Genomic DNA, 21,642 nt, shown 5'->3' on the forward strand with positions numbered 1-21,642 from the left:
CATTCTAATATGTGTTTGTGTATCTCCCTATGCTTTCAATATACATTTTCTAATAACCAGAACTTAAGACTGGCAAATGTTATTCTGCTTTTCAAAGAGAAGGATCAAATGGAATATGAAAATGAGAAGACAGGAAAGTCAATACTAGTCCCTGTCAAAATTCCAGAACAATTAATCAACCAACTGGTTAATAAATAGTTAGAAAAGGCTGGCAGTATCACAAGCTGCAACCTAGGCCTTCTATCAACAATTCACACTGAGCAAAGATTATTAATATTTTGATCAGGCATTACTAGATCAGCAGATAAGAGAGACAATGTAGGCTACAAATACTAAATACAGTCATCAAACATGACAGTTGTTTTCATTATGGGAAATACTTGTGTGCTGCTGGGCTTCCAAGTCCTTAACATCTCTGTGTCCTCCTCGGTTTCCAGCCTTCTATGGCTCTTCACTCTCCTTCTGCCACAGCAGGGTCTCTTCATTTGTCGTTGGGTTAAATCCAGGTCCTCCAACAGCCTCATGTCTGATGACTCTAATTTCTGTTTCAGTGTGTACTTTTCCATTCACAATGGCCCTCTTCCAATCTTCTATGTGTTTTTCCATTTAATCTAGTTGTCAGCTCAGGATATTTTATGAAAAACCACTTGTACATTGCTTGACCATAAATTTTTATAATTTTCTAAGTTCAAACACAATGGTCTATTATATATGCTTATTCATTACATTATCTATTGAATGTTCAGTTTGGGGGCAATCATGTTATCCTAGTCCAAAGGTCTATGTCTGCTAATACATGATGATTGACTTTATCCCTTTAATGCCATGGATATTAAATTAGATTCAATTTTAACCTTATTTTCAGTTATACTTCTGCCTCTTAATCCTAAAACAGTTCTGAATTTAAGCAGGTCTTAATCTACATAGAATCTCTTATTATTAAAGTTGAATAGCTTTCCAAACTTGTTTCAATTGTCAGCGGGAAGCAATTTCAAGGCAGTTTTCCTAAGTGGGGGAGGAAAAAATAATCTCTTTATGGATAAGGGGTGACATGGTGTTTTCCCCAAAAATGCTCCCAAGATGATTACAGAAATCAAAGGGCACTGTACCTTGCTGTGTATATCTGATATATGAAGGGGAAAATAAGATTTTAGCAGGGTCAACATGAGTAAATTTAATCTTCTCAGCTAAGGAAGAAAACTAGAAAGATTGTTCATTACCTTCTTTTCCCTAAATCAGGAAACTACCAACAAGATAACCCCCTTCCACAATGGAATGAGCTAGTAAAGAATGTGTGAGGCCACTGAGGCTGAGATTATTTTAAAAGGAATATCTGAGTAGAAAATAAAGCCTTTACTCAAGTATAGAAATTAGACCATCTTGGAGACTGTGCAGCTGGAAATGTAAGAAAATTATGTTCTTCATATTTTCTATGAAGAATATTTCCCTTAGGTTATTAATACACTGCAAAAACTGTTCTAAATGTATTTAAGAAGCAAATTTGCAGCACCTGAAAAACAAGATCACATCCAAATAAGTCTACAGGTATTACAATTGTCTATTCCTAGCCTGGGAGGCAGTAAGTTTTGGGAGGTTTTGTTTGTTTATTAACACTCTATAATTTGAAGTAGTAAAGTTTACTGCAGCATTTCTCAAAATATAGTTTTAGTATCATGTAAAGCTGAAGAGCTTGTTAAATGTAGACAGACTCTTTGGCTGATTCCAGACCTCCTGAGGTTGCAGTCTAGGAAACTGCATTTTTACCAAGCATCCAGGTAATTCATAGGCTAACTGAAGTTTGAAAACCGCTGCTTTTATGAGACTGTATTGTAGGTCAAGTCTCATGCTAACAGCTGGGATTATTGCAGATACAAGAGTAAATTGAATTTTTTTAAAATTTTGGAATCAAGTTGTAGTTTGTAAAGAATGCTAATCTGTTGCCTTAAATTTATTTAGCCTGAAAACTTCCCTAAAGATGATTGGAGAGTTTGTTGAACTGACTTCCATTATGTACTATATAAAACCCACCACATTCAATTTCTTGCATATGAATATCTACATCATGATTTGTCCCTACACTTTGGTGCTTTGTGAGGAAACCTTTATAGAGCCTTAGGACTGATTCATCTTAAACCTTCCCTGAAAACTTTCTGCAAAAATGTGCCTAGTATAATGCCTGACATATGATAAGCACTCAGTAAATATTTACTTAATAAGGAAAGAAATGAATGAATAAATGTTTGCTCATCTCATCTTTTTCACCCCTTCCTGCCCTTAAAACTTTCTGTGTATTTTATCACAGTAATTAATATTGTCATCCATCCAGATTTCCAAGCTAAAAACTGGAGAGTAATTCATGAAGCCACCTTCTCATTCATATATGATTGGCCACCAAATCCCTTAATGTTTATACCATCTAGCATTTTCTCTCTTCCTTGTTGTCTCCAAGCATGGGTTATATGAGATGGTATATGTTAGTAAAAGGAAAAATAAATCAAAAGATATAAGGATAATGAACATATACATGCCTAAGGTAAATATATAAATATATAAAACATTATTATACAGAGTTAAAATCAATAATTGTAGATTTTATCACAATTCTTTCAGAAATTTTAAATCAAGTTTTAAAAACAAGCAAAGGACTATAGCAGTTTTAAATAACATGCTTGATAAACATAAACCAATAGATGTATAGAAATTTATACCAAACGGAGATGAACATTGTTTTTGAGCAAACATGGAATATCCATAAAACTCTTTATGTATTAAATTTCAAAAATTAACATCATACAGACTATATTTTCTGTTCATCATACAGTAAAATTAGAATCCAACAACAGGATTTTTTCTAATCTCATATGCATGGTAATGAAGTAACATACTATCAACTAACCCTGGGATTGTAAAGAATACCATAAAGAAAATTACAAAATACTCAGAACTGAGACACAAAGAAATATGCCAAAATTTTGGAACACAAACAAATACTTAAAGGGAAATTCCTAGTTTGAAATACATTTGCCAACAAACAGGAAAAATTGAAAACAAGTACTAAGTACTCAAGAATCTGGAAAAAAGATCAAGGAGCACACACCCAAAGGAACAAAATAGGAAACAGTAAGGATAAAAGGAGAACTCAGTGAAAGATAGAACAAAAGAACAGTAGAGATTAACTGTGCCTGAAACTGGTTATACGAAAAAATGTGTAATATAAACAAACCATTAGTAAGAGTGGGAGTGTGGAGGTGAGGCGTGGAGAGAGAAAGAGAACATTAGTGCAGAGATAAATAAATACAGAATGAAAAGTAATAACTTTGAATAATGTATATAATAACTTCTAACGTTAATTTATACTATATGCAGTATATATATTACACTTACATTTCTATTATATATTGTACTTATGGTAATGGAGCTAGTATATAGAAATATATAGTATCATATGTGATACAATGTATTTTTACATTTGTTTGGAATATACATCACATACTGTGCATATATTATATGTAGTATTTTGTATAGTATTGTGTGTATCATATACTACCTCTAATTCATCAATATATATAGTATATATTGCAAAAGTACACAATATAGCAAAGTATTACATTGTGAAAAAGAGAATAACAATAGTTGCAACAGAAATTAAGGGAATAATAATCATACAGTAACTAATTTGGTAATGTAGACACAAAGGAAAATATAAAGTGTCAAAATTTGTTTAAAAAATTAAAAAGTGGAATAAACAAACAGTAATTTTAAAAGTGAAATGGAACCGAATCACTTTTCTGTACACCTGAAACTGACACAACATTGTAAATCAACTATACTTAAATTTAAAAGATAAAAATAAAAAGTGAAATGATAATGAAATCTTCCATGCAACAAAAGCTTCAATCCCCAATAATTGAATAGCTAAGTTTTATCACATATTCAAAGAACATATCCTTATTTTATATGTCATTATAAAATGTAGGAAAAAAGGAAACACTGTTTTACTCATTCTATGAGACTAGTATAATCTTGATTCTTAGGTAAAAACAAGTCAGAGAAAGAAAATTATAGGGCAATTCAGGAACATTAGTACAAGATGCTAAATAAAAATATTTGCTAAGCAAACCCAAGAGTGTATTAAAAATACTAGATTATGATTAAGTACGGTTTATTCCAGAGACATAAGTTGGTTCAATATAAGAAATATATCAATGTAATTCACCATATTAATGAACTAAAGGAGAAAATCATATGATTAGCTCAAGAGATGTAGAAAAATGAATTTGATAAAATTTAATAACTACTTACGATTTCTAGAACACTTCTCAGAAAACTAGGAATAAAAGGGAATTTCCTTAACTTAATAAAGACCATGTACCAAAAACCTAAACAAACATTATTCTTAGCAGAGGAATTTTAAAACTTCCCACTAAGATTAGAAAAAAAACAAGGATGCTTACTATTACTGTTTATGTTCTTCAGAGTCCTGGTTAGTTAGCTATGAGACAAAGAAAAATGTTCAGAGATATAAAGATTGTAAAGAATACCTAAAACTCCCATTATATGAAGGTGATATAATCATATAACCAGAAAACCCAACAGAATCAACAAATCAAAGTGGTAATGTGGGAAGTCAGTTTTATTGTCAGACAGATCAATTTACAAAATTCAATAGAATTTCTATACACATGTAATAATCAATTAGAAAATATTATATCATTTACAAGTACAATAAAACCCATACAATATTTAGGATGTCACTTAACAGAATACATAGGACATTTACAAAAAACAGAAGTCCTAAAATTAATTATTAAGAAGATATAAACGAATGAAACAAAAACACCATGTTCCTGGAGGATTGATGTGTTGTAGTAAAGATGTCAGTTCTCCCCAAAATTAATTTCTAACTTTAATGCAATTCGCATCTAAATTACAATAGGCTCTTGGGGCAACTTGACTTTCTAAAACTTATAGGGAAGAACACAGATATATTAATAGTTAAGTCAACTATGAAAAGGAAGGGAAAAGAAAGGAGGTTAGCTTGTTAGAGGTTAGGTCATCCTACAAAACCAGGGTAATAAGAAGCAGGATTGCAGAAGCACAAGGAGAGACAAACAGTGGAACAGGAATGGAAAACAGAAATAGATCCATGGAGTACTGTCAACTGATAATGTTGGCCCCACAGATCTACAGGAAAAGATAAATGGTTAAATAAGTGTTAACAGAAAAACTGGCTGATGATAGGGAAAAAAAACAAAACTGTACCCCTCAGGGGGTGGTTGATATGGGTGAGGAGTGTCCAAAGGCTCAGACTTTCAGTTATAAAATAAATAAGTCATAGGGATGTAATGTACAACATGGTGACTGCAGTTAATATTGTATTATATTTGAAAGTTGTTAAAAGTGTAGATTTTAAAAGTTCTCATCACAAGAAAAAAATTTTTTGTAACTATGTGTGATGACCCAAGTTAACTAGACTTATTTGGTGATCATTTTGCAATGTACATATACAAATACCAAATCATTATGTTGTATACCTGAAACTAATATAATGTGATATGTCAATTTTACCTCAATTTTTAAAATTCCAAAAGAAAATTGTATCTCTTCCTTGTACAATATACAGAGCTTGACTCCAGCTGTATAAAACTATAAGCAAAAAAGAAAATATAGAACACTTTTTGTAACCTAATTTTGTAGAAAGTCCTATAAAACAAAACTCCAAAATTAGAAGTCATGAGACAAAAAAAAGTTTTGGGATTAGACTGCAATAAAATTAACTGTTAAAATATGTTCAGTCCTAAGTCAAAAGCACTTGAAAACATCACTTTTATACTGCATATTCATAATAACAAATGAGTCATTAAATAGTGCCTAAGATGTACCTCCATGGGGTCAAGGACAATGTGTGTCTTGCTCTTCTTCATAGCTTGGGGACCTCTCCCGGTGCTCGGCACATAGTAGGTGCTTAATAAGTATTTACTGAATAAATAAGTTTTATTGTAGTTCCTATCCTACATGGTAAGACAAGGAAATATGTAATCTGTCTTAGAAATATTTTATAAAAATATTTTTAATTTTTAAGATTCAGTGATTTAAAAAATAATATGCAGTTATTTATAAAATGTACTTAGACAGCATATCTCATTTTCTAATTGTGGTAGCTAAATAAGGAGCTACTCCATCATTATTGTCACTTATTATTTTTTGTGTACTTTGGTGGTTTCCAGTGCCAGCTTGAGTCATGCAATTTGCATTCCTATTCAAAGTGAGCAAATAAAGTTTGCAAATACAGTTTCATAAGGGATTACTGAAGTAAATATTTCTCTAAAGTCCAATTATATTATATAATCTGAATTTCTAATTTCTGCTAATTTGACAGGCCAGGGTAAAAGGCAGAAATGAAAAGAGTAATTCATGACCGATTTATGTCTTGGCCTCATTTCTTACGATTTCACCAACTCTTATAATAGTTCTCTCTTATTCTTGACAAAAAGAAAAACATAATATTCTTACAATTAAATAAATACAAACAAATATGGACTCAGAGTCAGTTTGGAATGTTTCTGATTTATTGGTTGTGCTATTTTTCTGCTGCCACAGGAAGCGGTACCAACCCCTTGGCAGGATGTGCTTTCAGTAGTATTACAGGAACCAGGCAGCTATCTATGAATCCAGAGAGAGAAGCAAGAGTAACAGATCAAGACTTCAAAGAGCAAAGCAGATCTCAACCACTGAAACTAATTTTCATTTATTCAAAGAGGAAGAAATAGGATTTGATAAATACCCAAGCCTCAAAGTGAGACTAATCCAAACTCATTTAGTTATCACCTAATCATGCACATTTTTTTTTGTTTTTTATCCCCTTGGCTGTTCCATTTGCCTAGAGAGTTTGGGATCATGCCTGTAGGGTGATTTTTCACGACTGGTGCTCACTGATTTCAGGTTATGCACTAAGCCAAAGGTGAGGCTTTGTGTGAGCACCCTATGGAATAAAACACTTTTCCCAGGCATCATTGCTTAAAAGAAGTTACATTGACTGTGACAATCCTTGTGTGGCACTGCCTGCCATCTTGTTTCTTAAAATCCCAGAGCAAAGCTGTAACTGGTACCACAGCGCCTCCTGCTGAAATTCTTTTTCTGAAAACCATGGCCTAATATCCTCCTATAGCCAAAATGGCTAATTCATCCCTGAACATATTAATAAAGACTTTTTTAGTTGCAAATGATAGAAGTCTAATTTCTATCTATTAAATTTCAATTCAATAGTTTGAGCTAGAGATTGGCATATTGTCTCAGAATCCAGGAAAGATTGAGACAAAAGACGATTTTGCAATATCATATATACAGCTGGCTTCAGGAACTACTGTAACTAGCAACCCAAATAGGATCCCATCTACCCCTTCTCTCTACCCCTTACCTGTTTCTTTCTACAGGTAAGTTTTATTCTCTTTCGTTGACATTCCCATCATGGGAAACATGGGTACCAAAATCTCCCAGGTATTACTTTTTACAATTTCTAGCACAAAATAAAGACTGAAATTCTCAGTTCTACTCAAAATCTGGGGGGAAAAAATAGTACTGCCTCACTTTGGGTCAAATGCCCACTCACAGGGATAAGGTCATGTGAGAGTAGGCAGCTCTTACAATAGCCATATGGATTAGGGGTACAGAGCACAAAATATCATGGTTGTTCACAGAGCATCAGTGGTGAATATATTTGAATAAAATAAGTTTAATCTGTCTTTGCATAAGTCTTATGATCTCCACTTCTGGAATATCACAAAATATTTTTAGTTCAATCAAGAGAAACTCATAGGGGTAAGATGGGAATAAAGACACAGACCTACTAGAGAATGGACTTGAGGATATGGGGAGGGGGAAGGGTAAGCTGTGACAAAGTGAGAGAGTGGCTCACTGATGGACATATATACACTACCAAACATAAAATAGATAGCTAGTGGGAAGCAGCCACATAGCACAGGGAGATCAGCTCGGTGGTTTGTGACCACCTAGAGGGGTGGGATAGGGAGGATGGGAGGGAGGGAGACACAAGAGGGAAAAGATATGGGAACATATGTATATGTATAACTGACTCACTTTGTTATAAAGCAGAAACTAACACACCATTGTAAAGCAATTATACTCCAATAAACATGTTAAAAAAATAAAAAAGAGAAACCTAAAAGATCTAGAAAAGCTATAGAGAAAGGTAACAAATTACCTTAAGGCAAAAAGCATTGCTACAGATAGAGGGTCATTTCATAATGGTAAAATGTTTTCTTCATCAGGAAGATAGATAGAAACACTCTAAATTTATATATATGCTATACACACTAATTTGACATCGAAGTACATAAAGCAAAATTGACATGTGGAAAAATAGACAAGTCCACATATTTTAAAAACATCTTCCTAAAATATGTCAATTTGGTCCAAACCACCACTGCCAGAAACAAATGTTTCACATGAAATTTCTTAAGAGCTTAGGCTTCTGCATGTCAACACCCAGTTAGTAGATAGTTCCAGGGAACTCCTGGCTCTGGCATTCAGGGACTAGGGATAGCTGTGCAACATGTCAAGAGCACTCAATTTCACATCAGGTTTAACCATCACTGATCTTACTACTGGATAGTGATTGACTGGTTAAAAAGCAATGTGGTAAAGGAATCTTTGCCCTAGTTTTCTCAGAGGTAAAAGGAATCCAAGCAATTCTATGGCATGTCACAGAGCACATCATCTTGTGAAAAAGTTGGTCACATAAGCACAAAAGTGGCCTCACACAGGATTGAGCTTTCAAAACTTGAAAGAAAGAAAGCCATTTATATAAGGATCTAACTTTATTTTTCAAACATGAATGCCAAAAGAGAGTTACAAAATTTGTGGAATATTACCTAAAAAGTTTTATTTAACAAATCAGCACTTTAACACATATTACAATGATTGTATGTTTGTAAAACAGTATCTAAAATGGTAAATTGGTGGATCTTGCAAACATGAGATCCAGTCTGAATGCCCCCACTCTTCACCCCTGCATTCACACACACCCCAACCCAGAACGAAGCCCCACAGGAGGCCCCAGCACACGTGTACACTTCACTTTGATTTCAGTTCAACAGATCTAAGGCATCAGTCTTGGGAATTAAGCTTACTGGGATCATATTTTGCACAGATTAAAATTTGCACTGCTTTCTTAAATCTGATCCTTTGCCTAAGATCAGATCATTCCCACACAAGTGGAATGATTATTCAGGGGTAGCTTCCAAATCAGAGTACTTTCTTAAACATATAATTTTAACCTATAGTGAAACTACCCTAGGACTATACTAACTTGGAATACTCATAATGGTAAAAGGGGATAGAACTGGCAATGGAGGCAGATAATTAGGAAATGCCAGGGAACCAGCTTTGACGATCAAAATGCATTCTTATTCAAAATGTTTCATTGATGGAGAAATCAGCTTTGAGAAGGTCTGCCATTTGTCCATATTCCCACAGCTAGTAAGTAGTAGAGTCCACTTATCCTCCTGCCTGGTTCCAAAATCTGCACAACTTCTATTACACTTACACCAGTTTACAGTATTCAACTATGGTTACTAAATTCATTTATTTGTTTCAATCTTTCCTTTTTTTTTAATAAGTTTGATTAGGTCCAATTTGTTTATTTTATTTTCACTTCTATTGCCTTGGGAGACTGATCTAAGAAAACATTGGTACAGTTTATATCAGAGAATGTTTTTTTCATTTTTTAATTTAATTTTATTTATATTTTTATACATCAGTTTCTTATTAATCATCAATGTTATACACATCAGTGTATACATGTCAAGCCCAATCACCCAATTCATCACACCACCATCCCTACCCCCCCAAAGCTTTACCCCATTGGTGTCCATATGTTTGTTCTCTACATCTGTGTCTCAACTTCTGCCCTGCAAACTGGTTCATCTGTACCATTTTTCTAGGTTCCACATACATGTGTTAATATATGACATTTGTTGTTCTCTTTCTGACTTACTTCACTCTGTATAACAATCTCTAGATCCATCCACGTCTCCATAAATGACACAATTTCGTTCCTTTTTATGGCTGAGTAATATTCCATTGTATATACGTACCACAAATTCTTTATCCATCCATCTGTCAATGGGCATTTAGGTTGCTTCCATGACCTGGCTATTGTAAATTGTGCTGCAATGAACATTGGGGTGCGTGCGTCTTTTTGAATTATGGTTTTCTCTGGGTATATGCACAGTAGTGGGATTGCTGGATCATATGGTAATTCTATTTTTAGTTTTTTAAGGAACCTCCATACTGTTCTCCATAGTGGCTGTATCAATTTACATTCCCACCAACAGTGCAAGAGCTTTCCCTTTTTTCCACACGCCCTCCAGCATTTGTTGTTTGTAGATTTTTCTGATGATGCCCATTCTCACTGGTGTGAGGTGATATCTCATTGTAGTTTTGATTGGCATTTCTCTAATAATTAGTGATGTTGAGCAACTTTTCATGTGCTTCTTGGCGATCTGTATGTCTTCTCTGGAGAAATGTCTATTTACGTTCTTGGCCCATTTTTGGTTTGGGTTGTTTGTGTTTTTGATATTGAGCTGCATGAGCTGCTTTTATGTTTTGGAGATTAATCTTTTGTCACTTGCTTCATTTGCAAATATTTTCTCCCATTCTGAGAGTTGTCTTTTTGTATTGTTTATGGTTTCCGTTGCTGTGCAAAAGGTTTTAAGTTTCATTAGGTCTTGTTTGTTTATTTTTATTTCCATTACTCTAGGAGGTGAATCAAAAAAGATCTTGCTGTGATTTATGTCAAAGAGTGTTCTTCCTATGTTTTTCTCTAAGAGGTTTGTAGTGTCTGGTCTTACACTTAGGTCTCGAATCCATTTAGAGTTTATTTTTGTGTATGGTGTTAGAGAGTGTTCTAATTTCATTCTTTTACATGTAGCTGTCCAGTTTTCCCAGCACCACTTATTGAAGACACTGTCTTTTCTCCATTGTATATCCTTGCCTCTTTTGTCATAGATTAGTTGACCATAGGTACGTGGGTTTATCTCTGGGCTTTCTATCTTGTTCCATTGATCTATGTTTCTGTTTTTGTGCCAGTACCATATTGTCATTATTACTGTAGCTTTGTAGGATAGTCTGAAGTCAGGGGGTCTGATTCCTCCAGCTCCGTTTTTTCCCCTCCAGACTGCTTTGGCTATTCGGGGTCTTTTGTGTCTCCATACAAATTTTAAGAATTTTTGTTCTACTGCCATTAAAAATGCCTTTGGTAATTTGATAGAGATTGCATTGAATCTGTAGATAGCTTTGGGTAGTATAGTCATTTTCACAATATTGATTCTTCCAATCGAAGAACATGGTATATCTCTCCATCTGTTGGTATCATCTTTAATTTTTTCATCTGTGTCTTATAGTTTTTGGCATACAGGTCTTTTGTCTCCCTAGGTAGGTTTATTCCTAGGTATATTATTCTTTTTGTTGCAATGGTAAATGGGAATGTTTCCTTAATTTCTCTTTCAGATTTTTCATCATTAGTGTATAGGAATGCAAGAGATTTCTGTGTATTAATTTTGTATCCTGCAACTTTACCAAATTCATTGATTAGTAGTTTTCTGGTGGCATTTTTAGGATTCTCTATGTATAGTATCATGTCATCTGCAAACAGTGACAGTTTTACTTCTTTTCCAATTTGTATTCCTTTTATTTCTTTTTCTTCTGTGATTGCCATGGCTAGGCCTTCCATAACTATGTTGAATAATAGTGGCAAGAGTGGACATCCTTGTCTTGTTCCTGATCTTAGAGGAAATGCTTTCAGTTTTTCACCATTGAGAATGATGTTTGTTGTGGGTTTATTGTATATGGCCTTTATTATGTTGAGGTAGGTTCCCTCTATTCCCACTTTCTAGAGAGTTTTTTTCATAAATGGGTGTTGAATTTTGTCAGAAGATTTTTCTGCAGCTATTGAGATGATCATATGGTTTTTATTCTTCAATTTGTTAATATGATGTATCACACTGATTGATTTGCGTATATTGAAGAATCCTTGCATCCCTGGGATAAATCCCACTTGATCATGGTGTATGATCCTTTTAATGTGTTGTTGGATTCTGTTTGCTAGTATTTTGTTGTGGATTTTTGCATCTATATTCATCAGTGATATTGGTGTGTAATTTTCTTTTTTTGTAGTGTCTGTGTCTAATTTTGGTATCAGGGTGATGGTGACCTCATAGAATGAGTTTGGGAATGTTCCTCCCTCTGCAATTTTTTGGAAGAGCTTGAGAAGGATGGGTGTTAACTCTTCTCTAAATGTTTGATAGAATTCACCTGTGAAGCCATCTGGTCCTGGACTTTTGTTTGTTGGAAGATTTTTAATCACAGTTTCAATTTCATTACTTGTGATTGGTCAGTTCATATTTTCTGTTTCTTCCAGGTTGAGTCTTGGAAGGTTATACCTTTCTAAAAATTTGTCCATTTCTTCCAGGCTGTCCAATTTATTGGCATAGAGTTGCTTGTAGTAGTCTCTTATGATGCTTTGTATTTCTGCAGTGTGTGTTGTAACTTCTCCTTTTTCATTTCTAATTTTATTGATTTGAGTCCTGTCCCTCTTTTATTTGATGAGTCTGGCTAATGGTTTATCAATTTTATCTTCTCAAAGAACCAGCTTTTAGTTTTATTGATCTTTGCTATTGTTTTCTTTCTTTCTATTTCATTTATTTCTGCTTTGATCTTTATGATTTCCTTCCCTCTGCTAACTTTGAGTTTTGTTTGTTCTTCTTTCTCTAGTTCCTTTAGGTGTAAGGTTAGATTGTTTATTTGAGATTTTTCTTGTTTCCTGAGGTAGGCTTCTATAGCTATAAACATCCCTCTTAGAACTGCTTTTGCTGCATCCCATAGGTTTTGGATCACTGTGTTTTCATTGTCCTTTGTCTCTCAGTATTTTTTGATTTCCTCTTTGATTTCTTCAGTGATACCTTGGTTATTTAGTAATGCATTGTTTACACTCCATGTGTTTGTGTTTTTTACATTTTTTTCCCTGTAATTCATTTCTCATCTCATAGCGTTGTGGTCAGAAATGATGCTTGATATGATTTCAATTTTCTTAAATTTACTGAGGCTTGATTTCTGACCCAAGATGTGATCTATCCTGGAGAATGTTCCATGTGCACTTGAGAAGAAAGTGTAATCTGCTGTTATGGATGGAATGTCCTGTAAATATCAATTAAATCTATCTGGTCTATTGTGTCATTTAAGGCTTCTGTTTCCTTATTTATTTTCACTTTGGATGATCGGTCCATTGGTGTAAGTGAGGTGTTAAAGTCCCCCATTATTCTTTGTTACTGTCGATTTCCTCTTTTATAGCTGTTAGCAGTTGCTTTATGTACTAAGGTGCTCCTATGTTGGGTGCATATATATTTATAATTGTTATATCTTCTTCTTGGATTGACCCCTTGATCATTATGTAGTGTCCTTCCTTGTCTCTGGTAACATTCTTTACTTAAAAATCTATTTTATCTGATATGAGTATTGCTACTCCAGCTTTCTTTTGATTTCCATTTGCGTGGAATATCTTTTACATCCCCTCACTTTCAGTATGTATGTGTCCCTAGGTCTGAAGTGGGTCTCTTGTAGACAGCATATATATGGGTCTTGTTTTTGTATCCATTCAGCAAGCCTGTTTCTTTTGGTTGTAGTATTTAATGCATTCACGTTTAAGGTAATTATCGATATGTATGTTCCTATGACCATTTTCTTAATTGTTTTGGGTTTGTTTTTGTAGTTCCTTTTCTTTTCTTGTGTTTCCCACTTAGAGAAGTTCCTGTAGCATATGTTGTAGAGCTGGTTTGGTGGTGCTGAATTCTCTTAGCTTTTGCTTGTCTGTAAAGCTTTTGATTTCCCCATCGAATCTGAATGAGATTCTTGCCGGGCAGAGTAATCTTGGTTGTAGGTTCTTCCCTTCCATCACTTTAAGTATATCATGCCACTCTCTTCTGTCTGGTAGAGTTTCTGCTGAGAAATCAGCTGTTAACTTTAAGGGATTTCCCTTATATGTTGTCATTCTTCCCTTGCTGCTTTCAATAATTTTTCTTTGTCTTTAATTTTTGTCAATTTGATTGCTATGTGTCTTGTCATGTTTCTCCTTTGGTTTATCCTGTATGGGATTCACTGTGCTTCCTGGACTTGGGTGGCTATTTCCTTTCCCATGGTAGGGAAATTTTCGACTATAATCTCTTCAAATATTTTCTCTGGCTCTTTCTCTCTCTCTTCTCCTTCTGGAACCCCTATAGTGTGAATGTTGCTGTATTTAATGTTGTCCCAGAGGTCTCTTAGGCTGTCTTCATTTCTTTTCATTCTTTTTTCTTTATTCTGTTCTGCAGCAGTGAATTCCACCATTCTGTCTTCCAGGTCACTTATCCGTTCTTCTGCCTCAGTTATTCTGTTCTTGTTTCCTTCTAGTGTAGTTTTCATTTCAGCTGTTGTATTGTTCATCTCTGTTTGTTTGTTCTTAATTCTTCTAGGTCTTTGTTAAACATTTCTTGCATCTTCTCAATCTTTGCCTCTATTCTTTTTCCGAGGTCCTTGATCATCTTCACTAACATTGTTCTGAATTCTTTTCTGTAAGGTTGCCTATCTCCACTTCATTTAGTTGTTTTTCTGGGGTTTTATCTTGTTCCTTCATCTGGTACATAGCCCTTTGCCTTTTCATCTTGTCTATCTTTCTGTGAATGTGTTTTTTGTTCCACAGGCTGCGGGATTGTAGTTCTTCTTGCTTCTGCTGTCTGCCCTCTGGTGCTATTAGTTTCAATCTTTTATTCCTGTAATCTTTCATTTAATAAATCTTTATGAGTACCTACCTAAACATATAGGCATTATACAATGTAAAAAATTTAATATATTTAGGCAAATGTGAAATGAGGAGGCATTGACTCAGATGGGCATTACACACTGTGAGAAAATAACTGTTTTAAGCAAGAGATCTAAACAAATATGAGTGCTTGAGCCAAGAGTAAAGAGGTCAAGGTAAGCCTGATTCCTAAATATAATGTTCTTACACTCATATGACTCTGTAAATTATTTCATCCCACTTTATTTAGTACATAGATCTATGGATAGGTAGATATATGACAAATACATAGATAGATACATAGATGATAGAAACATACATACATTCATGGATATATACATAGCTAGATGACACACAGATGATAGATAAATATTAGATACATAGATGATAGAGAGATAGATAGATACATAGATAGATAGATATAAATAGATTATAAATGTTGATGGGGGAGGTAGGACAAAAGAAAAAGGCAACCATCCATCCATAACTCAGAGGAAAAAGGAATATTACCTTTGGACAACATTCCTCCTGGCATGCCCCAAATTTTGCTTTGGAAGTATTAACAGAAATCTTTATTGCTTTGACTGAGGATTTAATGATCTAAGCCCAAGTGGTTTTTTGTCAACACAAAGCCAGTCCTGTGTTACCCCTCTAGGAGCCTAGTTTATATTTCTGCCTGTACGTTTTTTCTTATCAAGTGCAATTCTAAGCAATAGTCAGGCCTCTGCCAAATCTAGGATGTGACAACAGTGTAAATAGTTGGGGCTGCCAGAGCTGTGATTTGTTCTCTGTTTGTTTTTAAAATTCTATGCTTAAGATTTTCCATGAATCCAGAACTGAACCATTGGTCTAAATACATGAAATTGAGAATTTTATAAGTAGGCAGATGGAATCCATCATCCCTTAACACATATATTCCTTAGGCACATTGGGTGAGGGTGCATTCAGATAAACAGATGGCAGGACCATGCACACACTGAAGGGCATTTCTGCTCTTGCCTTCAGAGGATAGAAACCTTAACCTAAATACATCAGTTATTCTCTTCATCCTCTAACACCTAAAAAGTATATACATTCAAGAAATAGATCTCTTATATCCCCAAGCTTCTTGATCCTGATTATTTTTTAAATTAAAAGGAACTTAATTTCTATTTTTTCATTAATTCCCTATAAATCCATCCAATCAACACTTATTAAGCACCAACTATGTTCAAATTACTAGTGAAGAGCTGGGGAAACAAAAATCAGTGAAACCTGGCCCTGACCTGGAGAAGCTCTGCTCATTAGCCAACTCCCAGGTGAGACTGGGCAGAAAGACACATCTGAGCACCAAGGATTTATAACCCTCTCCCCTTCTAAGCAGACTTGTTTATTTAATTTTCCTGTATAGCTGCATTTTCTACATCTCTAGTTCTGTCCAGGCTCAGGTTTCCAGAATTCACATGAATTTTCATAGTTTTAAATTTCTATAACTCCCCAAATGTACTGTCTTGTATAAAATGAAAACATAGGAGCACTCAGAAAAACAACAGGCCATCTTTGAAATATGTAAGAAAATGGAATAGCAGTAAGGGAAAATGGCCTTTTTAATGCCGATTTTATTATCTCGCTCTATCTTAGATACATGGAAGTGGGAACTAGGGAGTAAATTTGGTTTCTAGAAACAGATGCTCCTCTCACTTGGGTACTAAAGTCTGACAACTGATTTCTAATGTACCAAACAATGACATCTAATTTCTTTATGACACCAACAGTTCTGGATAATTTTGTGCCAGGAACTGTGCCAGATGTCAGTGATACACAGGTAAATATGATGTGTGACACAGTTCTTATCCTCAAAGAAATTTACTTATCACTTCCTCCTAAGTGAATCCTTTGGTCCCCATGGTTTCCTAAGAGTTGGTACTGGCTACTATAAAAAATGTATCTCAGCAGATGACATTGCTGTAATGGTAATGCATCTCTACCTTAAGCCCCAAACCCAAGATCACAGAATATCACAGAACCCTGGGAATAATTACAGGCAGGCAGGTAAGGGCATCACACAGCAGTCTCTGAGTGCATAGGAAATATGCAGCCTGCTTCTTAATTTGGAAACCAAACAGAGATTGCAGACACTTAAAGAGAGAAACACTTATGAGTGGTTATAAAAGAAAGTGATTAACAGAATGTGACTTTAAGAGTTGGGAAAAGGCCTTGAGAGTGATGGGTCACACTGTCCTCCCAAGATGTCAGGGCACCCCGACCTGACTAGTCTAACAATCTCCCCTATAAAGCCTAGAGAGAACAGAGTGGTATCACTCAAGTCCATCAGCACTGTGTACTTAATACTTAATAAGCTTTCTGTCATCTTCAAATAACCCTTGTCAGAGAAATTAGTGGCTGAGAAGTAGTGGAAAAGAGCATTGGTAGCACACTGTCTATACTGAATGCTTGGATCAGTTACTTAACTGCTTAGGTTCTCTCTTTCCTATCTTATTAAATGGGGATAATTTCCTTATTGTTATTGAATAACATACTGAGTGTTGAGCACCCAGATGATGTATGTAGAGCACACTGCCTGGACCAATAAATGTTGATGTCCTGAAAAAAAATATTTTAGAAGATTTCCCTAGCACATGCATGAGGGCATAATTGTAAAGGTACTGGTTATACTTATAGCAACCAGGATATTCTGGCCAAAACTAAGAACAAATTTATAAAGCCTCGATAGAAAATATTGGCATATAAGCTTACTGTTTGGGTGATTGGCAAAGGTCCAGCAGAAAGGACACAGCATCATATGGAAATCAATGCCTCCTAGGACAGGACCCCATAAATTCCTTGGAAAAGGGAAACTATACAGAACAAGCAGGTATTCAATTTATTCATCAAATACAAACTGAGTGCCTACATTGTGCCTACACCAAGTGGCATTCTGTTAAGAAATAGAGAAAGAGAAGAAGTTACAGTCAACCGAAGATGCAAGAGAGCCCACGGTAGAGGTCAATCAAAAGTAGCCACAGGACCATGGATGGAACACACGATATACTAACCAGGGAGTATGTCTCCTCTCCCTCCTGAGACCCCACCAAAATGACTGTCATAACCTCCCAGGGGAGAATTGAGAGTTAGAACTTGGGAACTGAGTGATGGGAAGGGGAGCTGACAGCATAACTACCAGCAGGTTAAGGTGCCGACCTTGCACTTCTGAAAGCTCACCAGCTCTAATTCCAGGCCATATGGATGGTACAATATGCTATAGAATGCTGGAGGAGAGAGAGTTTACTCTCAGCTGAATGTATGTCACCTCATTTAAGAACAATTCAACAGATACTTGTCATGGGCTTAATCTCAAAAAGGAGTTTGGAATGTAATTTAAGTTTAAAAATATATGATAGATAATATTATACCAAGCACCGGGTTCTGAATGTAATGCAATTCTAACCACTGAGCAACAATAAAGCAATTGCTTCAAGCATTTAAAAGCTAACAAATGGGAGGAGCTTCAAGATGGCGGAAGAGTAACTTGCGGAGATCACCTTCCTCCCCACATATACATCAGAAATACATCTACATGTGACACAACTCCTATAGAACACCTACTAAACACTGGCAGAAGACCTCAGACATCCCAAAAGGCAAGAAACTGCCCACGTACCTGGGTAGGGCAAAAAAATAAAAAATAAAAAACAGTGACAAAAGAATAGGGATGGGACCTGCACCTCTGGGAGGGAGCTGTGAAGGAGGAAAGGTTTCCACATACTAGGAAGCCCCTTCACGGGTGGAGACTGCGGGTGGCGGAGGGGGTAAGCTTTGGAGCCACGGAGGAGAGCGCAGCAACAGGGGTGCAGAGGGCAAAGCAGAGAGATTCCCGCACAGAGGATCGGTGCCGACCAGCACTCACCAGCGCGAGAGGCTTGTCTGCCCACCCGCCGGGGCGGGCGGGGGCTGGGAGCTGAGGCTTGGGCTTTGGAGGTCAGATCCCAGGGAGAGGACTGGGATTGGCTGTGTGAACAGAGCCTGAAGGGGCTAGTGCACAACGGCTAGCCGGGAGGGAGTCCGGGAAAATGTCTGGACTTGCCGAAAAGGCAAGAGACTTTTTCTTGACTCTTTGTTTCCTGGTGCGCGAGGAGAGGGGATTAAGAATGCCGCTTACAGAGACGAGGGTGAGCCGCAGCTATCAGCGCGGACTCCAGAGATGGGCATGACACGCTAAAGCTGCTGCTACAACCACCAAGAAGCCTGTGTGCAAGCAGAGGTCACTATCCACACCTCCCACCCCGGGAGCCTGTGCAGCCCGTCACTGCCAGGGTCCCGTGATTCAGGGACAACTTCCCCGGGAAAACACACGGCGCGCCTCAGGCTGGTGCAATGTTACGCCGGCCTCTGCTGCTGCAGGCTCGCCCCGCATCCGTACCCCTCCCTCCCCCAGGCCTGAGTGAGCCACAGCCCCCTAATCAGCTGTTCCTTTAACCCCATCCTGTCTGAGCGAAGAACACACGCCCTCAGGCGACCTACATGCAGTGGCGGGTCCAAATCCAAAGCTGAAACCCAGGATCTGTGCGAACAAAGAAGAGAAAGGGAAATCTCTCCCAGCAGCCTCAGAAGCAGCAGATTAAAGCTCCACAATCAACTTAATGTACCCTGCGTCTGTGGAATACCTGAATAGACAATGAATCATCCCAAATTGAGGAGGTGGACTTTGGGAGCAACAATATATATATATAGATATAGATATATATATATATTTTTTCCCGTCTTCTCTTTTTGTAAGAGTGTATGTGTATGCTTCTCTGTGTGATTTTGTCTGTATAGTTTTGCTTTTACCATTTGTCCTACGGTTCATTCCATTGTTTTATTTTTTTTATACTTAAAAAAAAATTTTCTTAATAATTATTTTTATTTTAATAACTTTAGTTTATTTTACTTTATTTTATTTTAGCTTCTTCTTTGTTTCTTTCTTTCTTTTCTCCCTTTTATTCTGAGCCATGTGGAGGACAGGCTCTTGGTGCTCCAGCCAGGCGTCAGGCCTGTGCCACTGTGGTGGGAGAACCAAGTTCACGACACTGGTCCACAAGAGACCTCCCTGCACCACGTAATATCAAATGGTGAAAATCTCCCAGAGATCTCCATCTCAACACCAAGACCCAGCTCCACTTAATGACCAGCAAGCTACAGTGCAGGACACCCTATACCAAACAACTAGCAAGACAGGAACACAATCCCATCCATTTGCACAGAGGCTGCCTAAAATCATAATAAGGCCACAGACACCCCAAAACACATCACCAGACGTGGACCTGCCCACCCACCACAAAGACAAGATCCAGCATCATCCACCAGAACACAGTCACTAGTCTCCTCCACCAGGAAGCCTACACAACCCACTGAACAAAACTTAGACACTGGGGACAGACACTAAAAAAAACAGAAACTACGAACCTGCAGCCTGTGAAAAGGAGACACAAAACACAGTAAGTTAAGCAAAATGAGAAGACAGGGCTAGCCTGGTGGCGCAGTGGTTGGGAGTCCGCCTGCCGACGCAGGGAACATGGGTTTGTGCCCCGGTCCGGGAAGATCCCACATGCCGCAGAGTGGCTAGGCCCATGAGCCATGGCCGCTGAGCCTGCACGTCCGGAGACTGTGCTCCACAACAGGAGAGGCCGCAACAGTGAGAGGCCCGCATATCGTGAAAAAAAAAAAAAAGAGAGAGAAACACACAGCAGATGAAGGAGCAAGGCAAAAACCAATCAAACCTAACAAATGAAGAGGAAATAGGCAGTCTACCTGAAAAAGAATTCAAAGTAATGATAGTAAAGATAATCCAAAATCTTGGAAATAGAATGGAGAAAATACAAGAAACATTTAACAAGGACCTAGAAGAACTAAAGAGCAAACAAACAGCGATGAACAACACAATAAATGAAATTAAAAATTCTCTAGAAGAGATCAATAGCAGAATAACTGAGGCAGAAGAACGGATAAGTGACCTGGAAGATAAATAGTGGAAATAACTACTGCAGAACACAATAAAGAAAAAAGAATGAAAAGATTTGAGGACAGTCTCAGACACCTCTGGGACAATATTAAACACACCAACATTCGAATTATAGTGGTCCCAGAAGAAGAAGAGAAAAAGAAAGGGACTGAGAAAATATTTGAAGAGATTATAGTTGAAAACTTCTCTAATATGGGAAAGGAAATAGTTAATCAAGTCCAGAAAGCATAGAGAGTCCCATACAGGATAAACCCAAGGAGAAACACACCTAGACACATATTAATCAAATTATCAAAAATTACATACAAAGAACAAATATTAAAACCACCAAGGGAAAAATAACAAATAACACATAAAAGAATCCCCATAAGGTTAACAGCTGATCTTTCAGCAGAAACTCTGCAAGCCAGAAGTGAATGGCAGGACATTTTTAAAGTGATGAAGGAGAAAAACCTACAACCAAGATTATTCTACCCAGCAAGGATCTCATTCAGATTTGACGGAGAAATTCAAAGTTTTACAGACAAGCAAAAGCTAAGAGAATTCAGAACCATCAAACCAGCTTTAAAACAAGTGCTAAAGGAACTTCTGTAGGCAGGAAAAACAAGGAAAAGATCTACAATAATAAACCCAAAACAATTAAGAAAATGGTAATGGGAACATAAATATCAATAATTACCTTAAATGTAAATGGACTAAATGCTACAACCAAGCGATGTAGACTGGCTAAATGGATACAAAAACCAGACCCATATATATGCTGTCTACAAGAGACCCACTTGAGACCTAGGGACACATACAGACTTAAAGT

This window comes from Pseudorca crassidens, chromosome 9 (assembly GCF_039906515.1).
Source record: "Pseudorca crassidens isolate mPseCra1 chromosome 9, mPseCra1.hap1, whole genome shotgun sequence".
Taxonomy (NCBI): domain Eukaryota; kingdom Metazoa; phylum Chordata; class Mammalia; order Artiodactyla; family Delphinidae; genus Pseudorca; species Pseudorca crassidens.